The sequence below is a fragment of the Python bivittatus genome, unplaced genomic scaffold (genome assembly GCF_059951505.1).
Source record: "Python bivittatus isolate LINGU-HERP-01145 unplaced genomic scaffold, Pbiv_v1 ctg000020_np1212, whole genome shotgun sequence".
NCBI classification, from domain to species: Eukaryota; Metazoa; Chordata; class Lepidosauria; order Squamata; family Pythonidae; genus Python; species Python bivittatus.
In genome coordinates, this window is record NW_028277030.1 from 128,560,432 (window position 1) to 128,574,612 (window position 14,181).

Consider the following 14,181-nt stretch of genomic DNA (forward strand, 5'->3'; position numbering starts at 1 on the left):
CACTCGATGGCCACTTGTGTGAGCTGTCTTGAGTTGACTTCCAGTGTTGTCTTCCACAGTCCCACTGAGTTCTTGAGGAAGGTCCTTAGTGTCCAGTTGACTTTGTATAGCGCCAGGCATTCACAGATCCATGTGTGTGGCATTGAGTCGTAGGCTTTCCTGTAGTCAATCCAGGCTGTGCTCAGATTGGTCTGCCTAGACCTTGAGTCTCAGGCGACTGCTCTATCTATAAGCAACTGGTGTTTTGAGCCTCTGGTGTTGTTCCCAATGCCCTTCTGAGCTCTGCTCATGTACTGGCCCATATGGTCATGTAGCTTGGTGGCTAGGATGCCTGACAGAATTTTTCATATTGTGGGGAGGCAGGTTATTGGCCGGTAGTTGGATGGTGCTGTCCAGCTCTTCATGTTCTTGACCTGCTGTTGGATGTCTGCTACTGTGATGGTGACTGGTTCCTGTTCTGGGAGATTGCTGTGGTCTGCTTTCAGGTCCTGCAACCACTTTCCATTGGTGTTATATGTCTTCTCTTTCTCCCATATGTTCTTCCAGTACTGTTCAGTTTCTGCTGCTGGTGGCTCTGCTGTTACTCTATTGTTGCTCTGCAGTTGGGAGTACAGCTTGGATGGTTCTTTGGAGAACAGGGCATTTATTTTCTTGGCCTCTGCTTCTCTAGTGTATCTGGCAGCCAGTGTTTGTTTTAACAGTCTCTAGGGCTTCAGATGGCGTCAGGCCCATGTATTTTTTCAGCAGCTGAGTCTTATCCTTAATCTCCACACCCTTCTGTAGTTCTACCAGCTGACTGACTTCTCTCCAAGTTGCCTTGATCTTAGCCTCCAATCTCATTTTCCAGGGAGGGTATGTAGTGCTGTTCTTCTTGATTGTGTAGCCAAGCATTTTCAGGATTACAGCAGCTGTAGCATATATCAGTTCATTGGTTTGAGTTATGGTGGTAGTAGAGATTGTCTGGAGGGCTCTGTTGGCATCTTCTAGCATACTATCCAATGGTACTTCTCCACTGAGCCTTAGTAATCGGTCTCGAGGGTTGACTGTAGCTAGTTTATCCATGATCTTATGCCTCATATCAGCTGCTGTGCTCTGTAATGGAGGGGTGGCAGTTACATTCCAGCTTCAGACATTGGCTGCACATCCAGTTGTTCTTCCAGGTCTGCTTGAGTCTGGGTTGTAATGTAGAGTTGGTCTATGTCAAGTTGTGAGAGCAGCTTCCTCTTCACTATGTTGAAGCACTGGGTAACTAGTTGTTTCTCAGTTAGTATGGATGTAGGACTTCTGTCTATCTATAGTTCCCTCATATGTTTCATATATCCCCTCTCATTAGGTCTGCTGTTGTAGTACCATTCCATCAATTCCAAGTTCTCTTGTCTCATCCATGTATGGTTTGTTCCAGTAGCCCACTTATCATCAGATTGTCCTGGTTCCCCAACATCTGACACGGACCTTGTTAATCTGGGTGATTCTAAGCTGGCATGACTCTCTTAGTTTGTGTCACTCTCATATTTGAGGTAGGCAGGTGAAGTGTTGGGGGGTCTTTGCCCAAGGACCCCTACTGGTAAGGTAGGTACCAGCCAGGATTTGAACCCCTGTCTCCTGTGTCAAAGGCGGTGTTCTAAGCACTATCCTATCCAGCTGCTTATATATATATATATATTTGAAAAGAAGATAAAAAATTAACAAGAACTAATATAAAGTAATGAAAAGAAAGGAAGGGAAAATGAAAAATACAAAAAGTGCAAAAAGGAAGAATGAAAAGAAGTAGAAGTAGCTTCTGATTTTCTTTGCAGCAAATATAAATACAATTACAAAATTACCTTTTACTCTATGGTTACACAAAGAAAAGCTCTCTTTTTTCTATTATCTATTTTTCTAATCATCAAAGCCATAAATCATAAGATCACTTTCTTCTGTTACATGCAAAAAGCCTATAAGGGGTTTCCAGTCAGCATAAATGTAGATGTTGCCTTTTCTTTAACCAAAGAAGTCAGTTTGGTCATCTCTGCAAGTTCCATCATCTTCACCCAGCATTCCTCCATTGTGCGTAGTGCCGAATCTTTCCACATATGAGCATATAATAATCTCACCCTATGCTGGCATTTTCTGAGCTAGACCTACTTTGCTACAGCAAGGTAAGTGAAACCAGCGATCCCTCCAAAGACAGCAGAGACCTGTCCCAAGAGACTACTTGCCATTTACACTGATACGTTTGGTCTAAGATGCTCGCAGACTCAACACATGGATAGACTCAACCATAGTTTCAACTGGGAAACTGTGAGCATCCTAGACCAAGCTAAATCTAAAAGCACTAGGGAATTCCTGGAAGCTTGGCACTCAGACACATCAGCCATCAATAGACACATAGAGATAAACCACATTTACACACCATTCAAAAGAGATACTAAAAAAGCTAAGAAGGAAACAAGACCAGAACACATCCTCCCCAGTAGCCTACACCCAGATAAACAGGGATTAACACCAGACAAACAGTCAAGCAGAAAACAATTCCCTAATCAAGGAACTACCAAGGAGAAAACCACACCCCCACTAACACTGTCAGGGCAAGCTACTGTATATAAACAGGAAGCAAACCCCACACTCACTAGCACTGATGATATTATCTAGTCAGGTAATGAAATGTCTGCAAGCAAATAACGAAGCTCAAAGAGCACCAAGGACTTCATATACTGTAAATCTGTTATAAAGTCAGCTTTTCTGAATGGAAGTTGTGCATTATAGTCCTTTTCCATCTGAACTTCTCTGTGACTGCCTCCACAGACAATTATGTATATAAAACACACAGAAGATTCAGTAGCATATAAACATTGTTGTTATTATTAAAGAAGGGCTTCCCAGAGGAGTAGAAGTTATCATCACTGAATTTTTGGACAAACCTTCAGATGATTCCTCTTCAGCTTTTACTGTTGCTATAACTGACACTCTCTACTTCAATTTCTTGGTAAACAACTTATCTGTGTACATTTAGTATGATCAGTCATGTTTTGTTTTCATCAGTTTAAAAGCAGCTTCCTTTGTCTTATGAAAGGTTACAATTTGAGCTGTCAGATCCTCAATACATTTGTCTCTCATTCTCAACACATGAACTTTCCTTGCAAATTTTGAGCCAGTTGGGTAAGCTGAATATTATATACTCAAATCTGAGCTGCGGCCTGTTCGTTTAACGAAACAAATTGCTGTGCCCACTCTTGTAATCCTCTGTTCCCCGCTCCATTCTCTTCCTTTAAATCAACAATTTCCTGTTTCTACTTCTGCAACTCAGAAGCAAATTGTTGGAGTTGCTCTTGCAGTTCACTATTCTCCTTTACTGCTTGATACATTTTCTGACTTGATCAGTTAAACATTCTACTTCTGCCCTTGAACCTTCAAGGATTCATTCCCCTCTGTTAATTTATCACTTTCCAGTTCCTGCTTCTTCAACTCTGAAGTATCACACTTGCAATTACGTACAGTTCCCAGCATTTTTTAAACTTCCTTTTGTTTAGTTTTACCTTGTTTCTAAACTTAATCAACTGGGTTTCAAATTATGCTGACTCATCTTTTCCCATAAACGCTCCTTCCACCCAGAGAATTCTTCTTTAGAATTCAATTGTCACATATATCCTTCTTAGCCTCTCACAGTCTCCATAAAAATGGCTGAACTGAAGTGAAGTCAGTGTGTTCTCTCCATATAGGAGAACAATTTAAGATGAGGAAAACCCATATTTGGCTGATTGGGGAAACCATCCCACAGTATTATTCAATAAGAAGGTAAATATAGAATTTGGGACTGTGTGATATGTTAATACTCTCTGTATTAAATTGGTGAGACAAAATTAAAACAAACAGTGATAATTAGCATACACACAGCCCACTCCCAAGACATTAAGAGTTACCAAGTACATGAATTATGATGCAGTTTTTTTTTCCCTTCAAGCTACATTTGTTGAAGGTAGAATATGCAATCTAGATCCTCAGAAACATCAAAAATTATTTTTTCCCCAGATCAAGACTTCCCCACAATGCCCAACAGTCCATCTCTTCCTCTAGGATGTGCAACAACTTATTACCAGGTATGATACTGTATATGATTCAGTCCAAATGTCATGTTGTATTTGACATTTTAGTCCTTAACTTTCCACTTCGTTATTATGCATTGAATCAAGTTGATATTCATGACATACTACTGAGACTAATGAGTATTAATGTTATCTAATTGCCAATAAAATCTCTCTTCCTTGCTTGAGTTAATGTCTAGTTTTGGTTCCTTATTTTAGATTGTTATGGACTGACTGGGTATAATATCCTGTTCAACGAGGATATTGTAAAACAAAAAGCTGTTTGGAACCCTGACTGAGAAACAACTTTCTTTCCTATCTAACCGTCCCTGACATTTTTGCAATAGCCAGACATGTCAGTTTGGCATGACAACCAAAGCTTAGCTAAAAGAAGCAATTGCTTTTTAAGAAGTATGCAGGCTTTCCTATACTTATGATATCTCTATAAATGTTAGGTTAGCTATGATCCCCTGGAAATACAGTATATGATCTTATACAATCCTAAGTGTTACTGCAATAGTAACCCATACACATCTTGTGAATATAGGAATGCTAGAGTATTAGGCCTCCTACACGGCCTTTCCATTAAGGCAGCCAACAATGAAATTCAGATAAAAGAGCCAAGCTGTTATACAAACATTAAAAAACAACAACAACAACCATATCCAGTATAAACATGTCAATAAAAAAGTTATAACAGCACCCATGTGGAAATAATAAAATTGGTATTACATATAGCAGAGTAATACAAGAAAAACAGCAGATATATTATATTATATATAGTAATATATAATTATGAAAACATGGATATTTTTTGGAAAAACGGACTTCATATTCTGCTATAAGTATGCAAAACTCAGTGTCATATGAACTCTCTGTGAAAAAGCATTCCACAGGACATTCCAAGAAGAAAAAAAAGAGTTGAAAACTCTTAATTGCTGCTCCCAGAGCTCCTTCAAAAGCTACCAGTAGTTTCAATCATTAACAAATAATGAATTTTAAATACATAGAGAATAATCACATTCACTACATTTCATGTGACTGTCATAAATAAATTAAGCTGAATCTGCCTTTTGTCTTGGACTGTCCACTTCTTCATCCTAGCTGTGGCCCTTGCCTTTCAAAGTTGTGCATCCTTGGACAAATCCAGTATGCTGAACAACTTGAAGTTTGCTTTATCCTTGCTTTAGGGAATCTGTTTCACAAGTAATCTGTGCTGGTCTAGTTTTGTACCAAAGGGAAGGATTTGGTTGTTTCCACAGGTATTTGGGTCAGGTGGGTAGATGAGCTCTGTTACTGTTGATGGTGATCATTGGGGTCATTGTTTAACCTTGGGTGCCAGTGAGTTATGTTTATTGGGTTTCTGTGTTTTAATCCTGTAAGCTACCCAGAGTCACTTGTGTGAGCTGGGTGGCTATATGAATCATATAAATAAATAAATATTGATAGGAGACAGAAGACTGAGACATGCAGATAATGGCTAATATGGTCACATGATTTATGATAGGAAAAAGAAAGAAAGAAAATGCCCACCACCAGTTTTAGATAAATCAGCACTGATTAGAAAGTTCAATGAAGCCTATTTCTAGAACAGAAGAACCAACAAAATTGTGTAATATCCCTAATTGTTAGCCTTGGGAAATAGTGCCGGAGTAATTAAATGCTGAAAAATTGTGACTTGTCATATCTAAGAATTGCCTGCAATCCACACTTTTAACAGCTAAGAAAAATCCAGCATTACTAGAGGTGAAATTGCATAGTTATCCTGATGCGATTTTAAATGAAGACCTCTATTTCTAGTTCCATAATGAACCTGATAGCAGAACCTGCCCGTCCATGGGAGGCCTATTGAACTCTTGGTTGATTTAGAAGGCAATGTCTTCTCAGGAATACACCAGGTACATTTTTTGTTCTAGGATTTCAACCCAAATCTTGATGCGTAATTATGATAGTAAAAACTTTCTTTTTCTTTTGCTCCATTAACTTCAGTGTTAATAGGCTTCTTTCCCTGCTGGTGGTTCCATTGCTCACTAGGTATTACAAAAATTAATTATTTCTGAACTTCTGATGCCACTCTATCTGACATTACACCTCAAGTTTTGTAATTAGTATCAAACTAACTCTGGGAAGCTTTAAGAAATATCAAATCAGTATCTCGCCCCCATTTCTAACTTTTTGACATACAGGAGAAATTCTGGTAAAGCATAGAAAATAAAGGGGACTAGAATTAAAGGCTAGGAGATCTTTTACACAGGGAAAATAATCAGACTTAGTAAAAATTCATATGAAAAGAGTTTTCTAATCGGCTGTCACTAGTCTTGTAACTGAGAATGTGCCCCATTCATTATAGAGAAATTATTTTATACACAACATCCAATGACATTTTCTATATGTCTTTCTTACTGTGGCTTCAGAATCTTACTTTTGTTATACAATGAATGATTTATAGCATCACTACAATCCCATCAGAGTGCTGAATGTATAAATCTCCACTTACTATGATGTCAAATTATACTATAAAGCAACTTTAACCATGTGCTTCAATCTATATATGCCTTGTGCATTTTTATCTTCTCTTGGCTAACTGGCAGTCATCCAAAATGGATGAAAAGACACACATCTATCAGAAGAGATACATTGTTCACACTCCAATGTCTGCTTGTATCTGATAGTCTGCATTGTTAGTGCAAGATAAACAGTGAGAATGGAGCATGGCTGACTAATCTGTGCTAATTAGCAGCAGCTACATGCTCCTTTTGACGCTCAAAGAAAACGGGGTTGGCAAGAACAGCAAACCTTTTAATGAAGAGTTTACATTTTTTAAAAGCAGTTTTTTGGTTTTTGTTTTAATTTCAAGGGTGATCATTTCAGCAAATGTCATTCTCTCTATTATATTACTTTGATCTATGTGTTTCTGTGGGGTGAAGGACTTCATGTCTTCTTGAGATAAGATTGTCACATTTGTTAGGGAAGTTTTAGAACAGAAGGAACAATCTTAAAATGACAGTTGTCAAATAATATCAAAACACTCTTCCTCAACAGCAGAGGGTGCTCCCAGCAGTACATTGTCATTGAGATAATCAACTTTTTATTTAAGCAAACAGGAAATAACACCCACCCACCCTCCTTCCTGGCATATAACATTTCAATATTTGAGTGGCAAAACAGAATAATCCTGTAATAATCTTTTTGTGTTTCTCGACAGTACTTAACAGAGCAAAGATGTGGATAAATTCTTCCCACATACTTTAAAAGAACATGCAATACACACTAAAAGTGGGCAGAGTTTCAATCTTGTGGTTATGGCTGCCATGTTGACTTTTTTCATCCTTTATGAATGCTGCTGTGTGAAGGTCCTTCGGTGCCATGGGGCACAGCAGTAGAGACTGTGTATTTGGCCCGCATGGAAGGAGACTTATGAAATGAATGGCAGAGACCTCACCTAGCTGAATGAGGCTCTGGCACAATTGGTAGTGTCTGTCACGTAGAAGAGCTCTACAGATGCATCTTTGCCTGATAGCTGTTTAAGGATGTTGGAGTAGGATTGGTCTGCTATACACAAAATAGTGAGTTTGCATAGTCTTGTGGTTTCTTCTAAATATCCTTTCAAGTGGTAGGGGATTAACTTTTTAAACTTGCACATAAAACTGTTTGGTCTGATGTACTATTGCTTCTTTCTGGTATTACAATAATTTCCAGGTGGGTGTCTGGCCACTTGCATAGGCAAAGGAAAGGACTTACTTGAGTTAATAGATACACAATCTCTCTAAAGGTCCATGAAAGAATAAAGGTGATGGGTTGAGACAACACTGCTGATGTGTCTGCCAACTGTAAGGTAGACCAATTTTCAGGCAATGAACCAAACTATGAGATTGTTTTATTTTTATTTATAGAGATGTATCTCCAAGTAAGTAGTGATGAAATTCTACTGAAAACCTGTTGTTTTTACCTTAGAAAGATTGGTTGGGCATGGACTTTGCTGGACACACCTACCATTTTTGGTCAATCTGATTTATTGTCAGTCCTGGTAGAGAACTGCAGGGTTTGAAATGGAAGACTTTCATTAAAGAGAAATGTTAAGGTGCTGAGAGAAGAGATAGGTTGCTTTGTTAATGAGACTCCGGAAAGTACATGGTTTCAACATATACTATCAGTGACTCACTAGCTGGGACCATAAGTCATTGATCTGGAGAATTTGTAAGGAAATCTTTTTCCTTTATGTATGGGTGTATTGTATGTATGCAATCCTTTGTATATGTATGTATGTGTATATGTATATGTATGTATCCTATGTATGGATGTATTGTATGTATACAGTCCTTTGCATTGTCCATACATAGTTGCAAGAAGCTATGTAGCATGTTTGTCTGAACACTGTGTTCGAACCTAGAAGGTAGGAGGTTGCAGATAGCTGATCAAGAGGATACATGGCATTGTTTGATTTTAAGAAAATTAGCTTGTTTTTTTCCCTAGACAAATCTGACTATTGTTGGAAAATGAATTATATACGATTGATCTTGGTCTAATCCATCAGGGAAATATTTTAGATCTGAGTGGTAATGATGCACTCCTACCAGTGAATGAAAGTAGCTATATGACTTTAATTATTTTTTGTTTATGTATTTGTACTGCCACATGGTAACTGAGGATTTGGTGAATCTTTGCTATTTTAGTTTCTACTATTTAGTGTCTCTCTTAACTGATTGAACTGATTTCCTTGACATTTTGGTAGACAGAAGCTGTTTAGTCCTATGCTGTAAGTTTTAATTTACATTTTAAGTTCTTGCAAAAATAACTTCTAATATATTTTTTCCAAATATTTAAATAAATGAATATTTTTACTTCCAATATCTTTGGACACTAAAGCTTGTTGTGTTTTGGTCAATAAAATCTCAGTTTGTATGTTTCCATTTACAATTATGTCTTGATTTTTTTCCTACAATTCACATTTCGTATCAAAATTTACAAACAAATACTAGAAACAGGAAGGATGCCTTTTATGTGGATTTACTTTATATATAATAGTCAATGAAAATCTCAGTTTTAAATAAGTTTTAAACTTTTGGGTGTGTTCTAAATTCCTCCCTCCCTTCCACCTAAAAAATACATGCACCTAAAAAAACTTGATTCATGCACAAATGGAGTGGGATGAATTACTTATGAATGAGAAACAACAAACCAGAATGTGGCTGTTTCATCTACCTAAGCTTAATGAACCATCGAAAATCAAGGGGAAAAGGACAATCTGAAAGTTCTTAAAAAGGATGTTGTATGGTATTCTCTGTGCTATACCAATTCAGAATGCAAGGGCAGGGCTACAAATCTGAATTCACTCCCAAATCAGAAGCTTCTGTAAGTAGAAAACTAGCAGATAGAAAACAGACTTCACTTGTTATCTCTCTGATTTTTTCTTCACTTCATGTTTTACTTACTTTGATTTATGTGCTGCTTAATTTAAAAAAAGAAAGCTTACAATATCTTGACACAAGTGAGATTAAAATTAACAAAACAAATTTCATAAATTACAAAAAAAAAAAAATCCAACCAATCTGATGTACTATCATTTGATTGTTACTTGTCACTGAATGCATTCCTGAAGAATCAAATTTTTACAGTTCTTCAAAAACATAATAGGGAAGAGGTGGTCCTCATATCTAGTGGTATGCTGTTTGAATGGATGCTTTTCAATTAAGTCTTCCTTCCCTCAATGTATGAATTATTTTGTGGGATCCCACAAGTGTCCTACTTGCCAATATAGAATGTTTCATATCTGCCTTACCAGGTAGACCAGACATGAAACACAACCAGATAATCTAATTCTACTTTATTGTAAAGCTAAATTAACAGAATCTTGCAAGTCTGAAAATACAATTCTCCCAACATCTCCTTTATAGCCTGGGAAACTAGGGAGGGTCCCTTCTGAGCCTCTTGCTCCACCCACTTTCCAGCTGTGGGCTATGCTGTCTCTTATCTGACTGTTCCCTAGGCAGCATCTCTTCACCCCGTCTCCCAAGGTCATTCCCACATACCATTACAACATCAGTTAGGAAAGAGAAAGCCATCCCACAATTAGAAGGTTTCCCTGACTCAGATACTGGGAGTTTTAATTCTCACGCTATCCCCGGTGGGAATGGTTAAGACAACCAAGACACATACCAATAACACTGCATTCTCCTCCATCAGAATCTCCTAGATTCTATGAATATTTATCAAATGAAAATTGGCAACCCTTCCTTTAGAATCAATAAACATATGCCAAGTTGATTGATTGATTGATTGATTGTCTTGTCTATCAAGGCCTCAAGGCTGAAGGCAGTAGAAAAGTGAGCAATCCAGGAGCCCTGAAGACAAATGGGGAAGGCTCAGTAGAGGATGGGAAGGACAATGTGGTAGGTTTCTGGGTGAAATTCAAGTGTTTGGTTGTCACCTAAAAAGCTCTTCATGGCTTAAGACCTGGGCACCCACAGAGCTTTCTTCTTCTTGTTGTTTCTGCCTAACCAGTAGGATCTGAATAAATTTGCATGCTCATGTTCCTGCTGTAAAATTTAGTCAAGTGGGATGTAGGAGACATGCCTTTTTGGTAGCTATGCTTGCCCTGTGGAACACTGTTCCCCCTGAGGTCCACATGGCCCTGACCCTGTTGGGCTTTCATAGATATAACCTGGCTCTTCCAAAAGGCCATAGAGTAGGGTGTAGTAATTGGCTTCCTGATGGTGACTGGTTGGGAATATGTTTGGTTAGTTACTCTTGTTTGATGTGCACAGTATCCAGTATTTTATGGTTGGTTTTGTTATTTTAGTTGTTATTTTTCACTTGATATTTTAATCTTATTCTGTAAGCCACCTAGAGTCACTTAGTGATTGAGAGTTTATAAACAAACAAACAAGTAAAACATGCAACTGTCTTAGTCTTGTCCATATTCATCTTAAGGAGGTGCGATGTGAAGGAATGGTTGGATGAAGGCCGCGCTCGAGGAGATAAGCATTCCCTTAGCCCTCAACAGGAGCGTGGGAATGCTTATCTCCTCGAGCACGGCCTTCATCCAACCATTCCTTCACATGCAATGACATTAAGGAATGCAAGTAGGGCATTTTGTCACAGTTGACAATAAGTTGTCATTAAGGGCCACAATATACTTGAGTATAACAATGACACTGGGAGTTCTATCATGAGCCAAGGCATCCAAAAAAGGTTTATAGAGTTAATAAAATAGGACCCAAGACTGATCCCTGAGGGACACCTGCTACAAGGGGAAATTCCTGGGAATGAAATCCACTATGCAATACTGCAAAAGAACAAGAAGGCAAAAAAGGTTCAGATCATTCATATGCCCTGTCAACGATACTCAAAGAATGTAACCTAGATAACAATAACAAACCATAAATGGTGGCCTTGCCAAATTCGCATCACTCTGTATGTTGCAATCCTCATCCTCTCCAAATGTTAAGTATGGTCCTTGGCTATTTAAATGTCTGCTCTTGTTTTTGAGTGACATATGATAAGTGGACTAGCCAGGGATTAAATGTGCAGAGGAACCCCCATGGTGCAATATATTTCCCATGTCCCATCACTCCACACACTAACACACATCTCAGATTTTAGCTAAGAATGCTCTGTTTCCTTGGCTTGCTCTAATTCTCATCCTTTTCCTATATGAACAGAAAATTCTATGCATACGGATGGGGAGCAAAGGGAAATTTGGAAGCTCCTGCAAATTGAGAGGGGGCAACCACCTATGTACAACTGAAACAGAGATTGCAATACACAAGACACAATTATGCCTAGATCTTTTAGTTCAGGCCAAATATATTTTGGAAGGAAAAAAGATTGACTGCTCTGCCAGAGAGAAAATATGAACACCTTTGTCTGTTGACAGAAATAAAATGTAACTTGTCATCAGGGCTGATATCCTGTATTGATGGCCGTTTGTAAGATACAGATGCTGCCAAGCCAGGTGCATAAATATTAATGGGATCATTGAATGTCTCTGAGCTGCCTTTTTTCTTTTTCTTTTAAAAACAGGTAATTGTCATTAGAAGTGAAAAGGCCAAATTGGTTCTAGGTTTGTCACTTTTTATACCTGGCCAATTATGAACAGTCATAATTGGAGGGGCAAAATCAGGTTGAATTTTACACTATACCTGTAAGTCTCCAATCGCATTGCTGAAATGAGATTAGACATTAAAGAAATGGGTTGTTGATGCCTGATTATCATTACTGAGTCTGACTGGAATAATAACATCTTGCTTTTCTAGACCTAAGGATGGATGAATCAGTTTAACTTTGTTCCACATTCAGTTATTTTTATGTATCAAGTTATAATGCTGTAAAAAAAACAAAACAAAAAACGTTTACCCATCTTGCTAGACAAGTTCCATGGGTGCAACTATTCAGAGCACAGAAAAGACCACATTGTAATTCCCTGCAATGTAGCTGTTAAAGAAGCAAACAAATCAAAAGTGCACCACAAACAGGACTAAATATATACAGACTCAGTTTTGATTTTTAAGAATTGCATACTCAGAGAGGTATGTATTTTATATCCAGTGAGATGAATCTGCCTTGTATTTTTTAAAACTTAATTTGTTATTACATTTACATTTTGCCTTTCCTCTGGGAATTCAAAACACAGATTCAAAATACATACATCTTTAATTAATTCCAGTCATTCATCGCAAATTCACTAACTGTTGTTGAGATCTTATTAACAATAATGAACTGAGCAAAATGTTAATCAACCTTTCCATATGAAGCATTTGTCATTTTTTTCAACCCAATACATCCATAAACAAAGTAAATACTTTAGGCCAGATTTCTAATAAGGCAGTAAGGGCCAGGGACAAATAATATATTTTAAAACCGGTAGGAGATGTATTCCAATAAACACCAAGGAAGGCAATCAGGAGCTTAGCGTAACACAATACTCTTACAACTACATAAGTTCATTGGGCTGGTTAAGATGCATTACAGCTGGGATTTTTAAAGGTTTGAATACCAGTGATTAGTCATTGAAGACCAGTTGTTTGATCAAGCACTACAGGCTAGGATAAGGAGGAATACATGCCTAAGAAAGAAGAAGGTCAGTTTGTATGACATGGGCACAAAAAATAAGGAGATACCAAAATCTCATTTGATGCAAATACACATCTATCTCAGAAATGCTTTCAGTGCTGCGCATACATTTATTCGTATTAGGAGAGCCAGTGTGTATAGTGGGTAAGTGATATTTTGAATGAGAAGACCCTGGTTCAAGTCCATTCTCAGCTCACTGGATGACTTTGGGCCAGCTGCTCTCTCTTAGCCCAACCTATTTTACTGGTTTGTTATTGTGCTGCTGACAAAAAAAAAAAAGGGGGGGGGGAAGAGTACCCCATGTATCCTGTTTAATTTCTATATGAAACCACAAGGAGAGGTCATCCCCCAACTCAGGGTGAGGTATCATCAATCTATAGATGAAACTCAGTTACATATTTACACTTTGGAGTCCTTGGGAGATGTGGTAAAAGTCATGACCTGGTACCTGGAGGCAGTCAAGATCTGGATGGGGAAAAACAGACTCAGACTCAACCCAAACAATTGAAGTGGTTGTTGATTCAGAAGCTGACAGATTCCAGGAGTGTTTCATCTTTGTCTCTTAATGGGGTTATGCTCCCCCAGAAAGATCTGGATTACAATTTGTGTGTGTGGGGGTCCTCTTGGATTCATGTCTCTTGCTTAAAGAGCAAGTGGAGGCACTGGCCAGGACAGGTTTTGCACAGCTGTGGCTGCTATGCCAGTTGTGGCCTTACAGTTGTGGAACAGGATGTACTAAAAATGGTTGCTTGTGTTCTTCTCATCACTAGGTTAGGTTACTGTAACTTGCTGTACTTGCAGCTGTCCTGAAGACCATCCAGAAATTTCAGCTGCTCTAGAATGCAGCAGCATGTGTGCTCAGTTGTCAGTCATGATAACACCATGTTGCACCATTGCTGCAGGAGCTGCATTGGCTAACAGTAACACAATTCAAGGTGCTGATTGCTATCCATAAAGCTCTAAATGGCTCAAGGGCTTGGATATCTTAGAGACCACCTTTCCCCAATAGTTTCCACTCATCCTACCCGAACAGGAAGTGAGTGGCTGC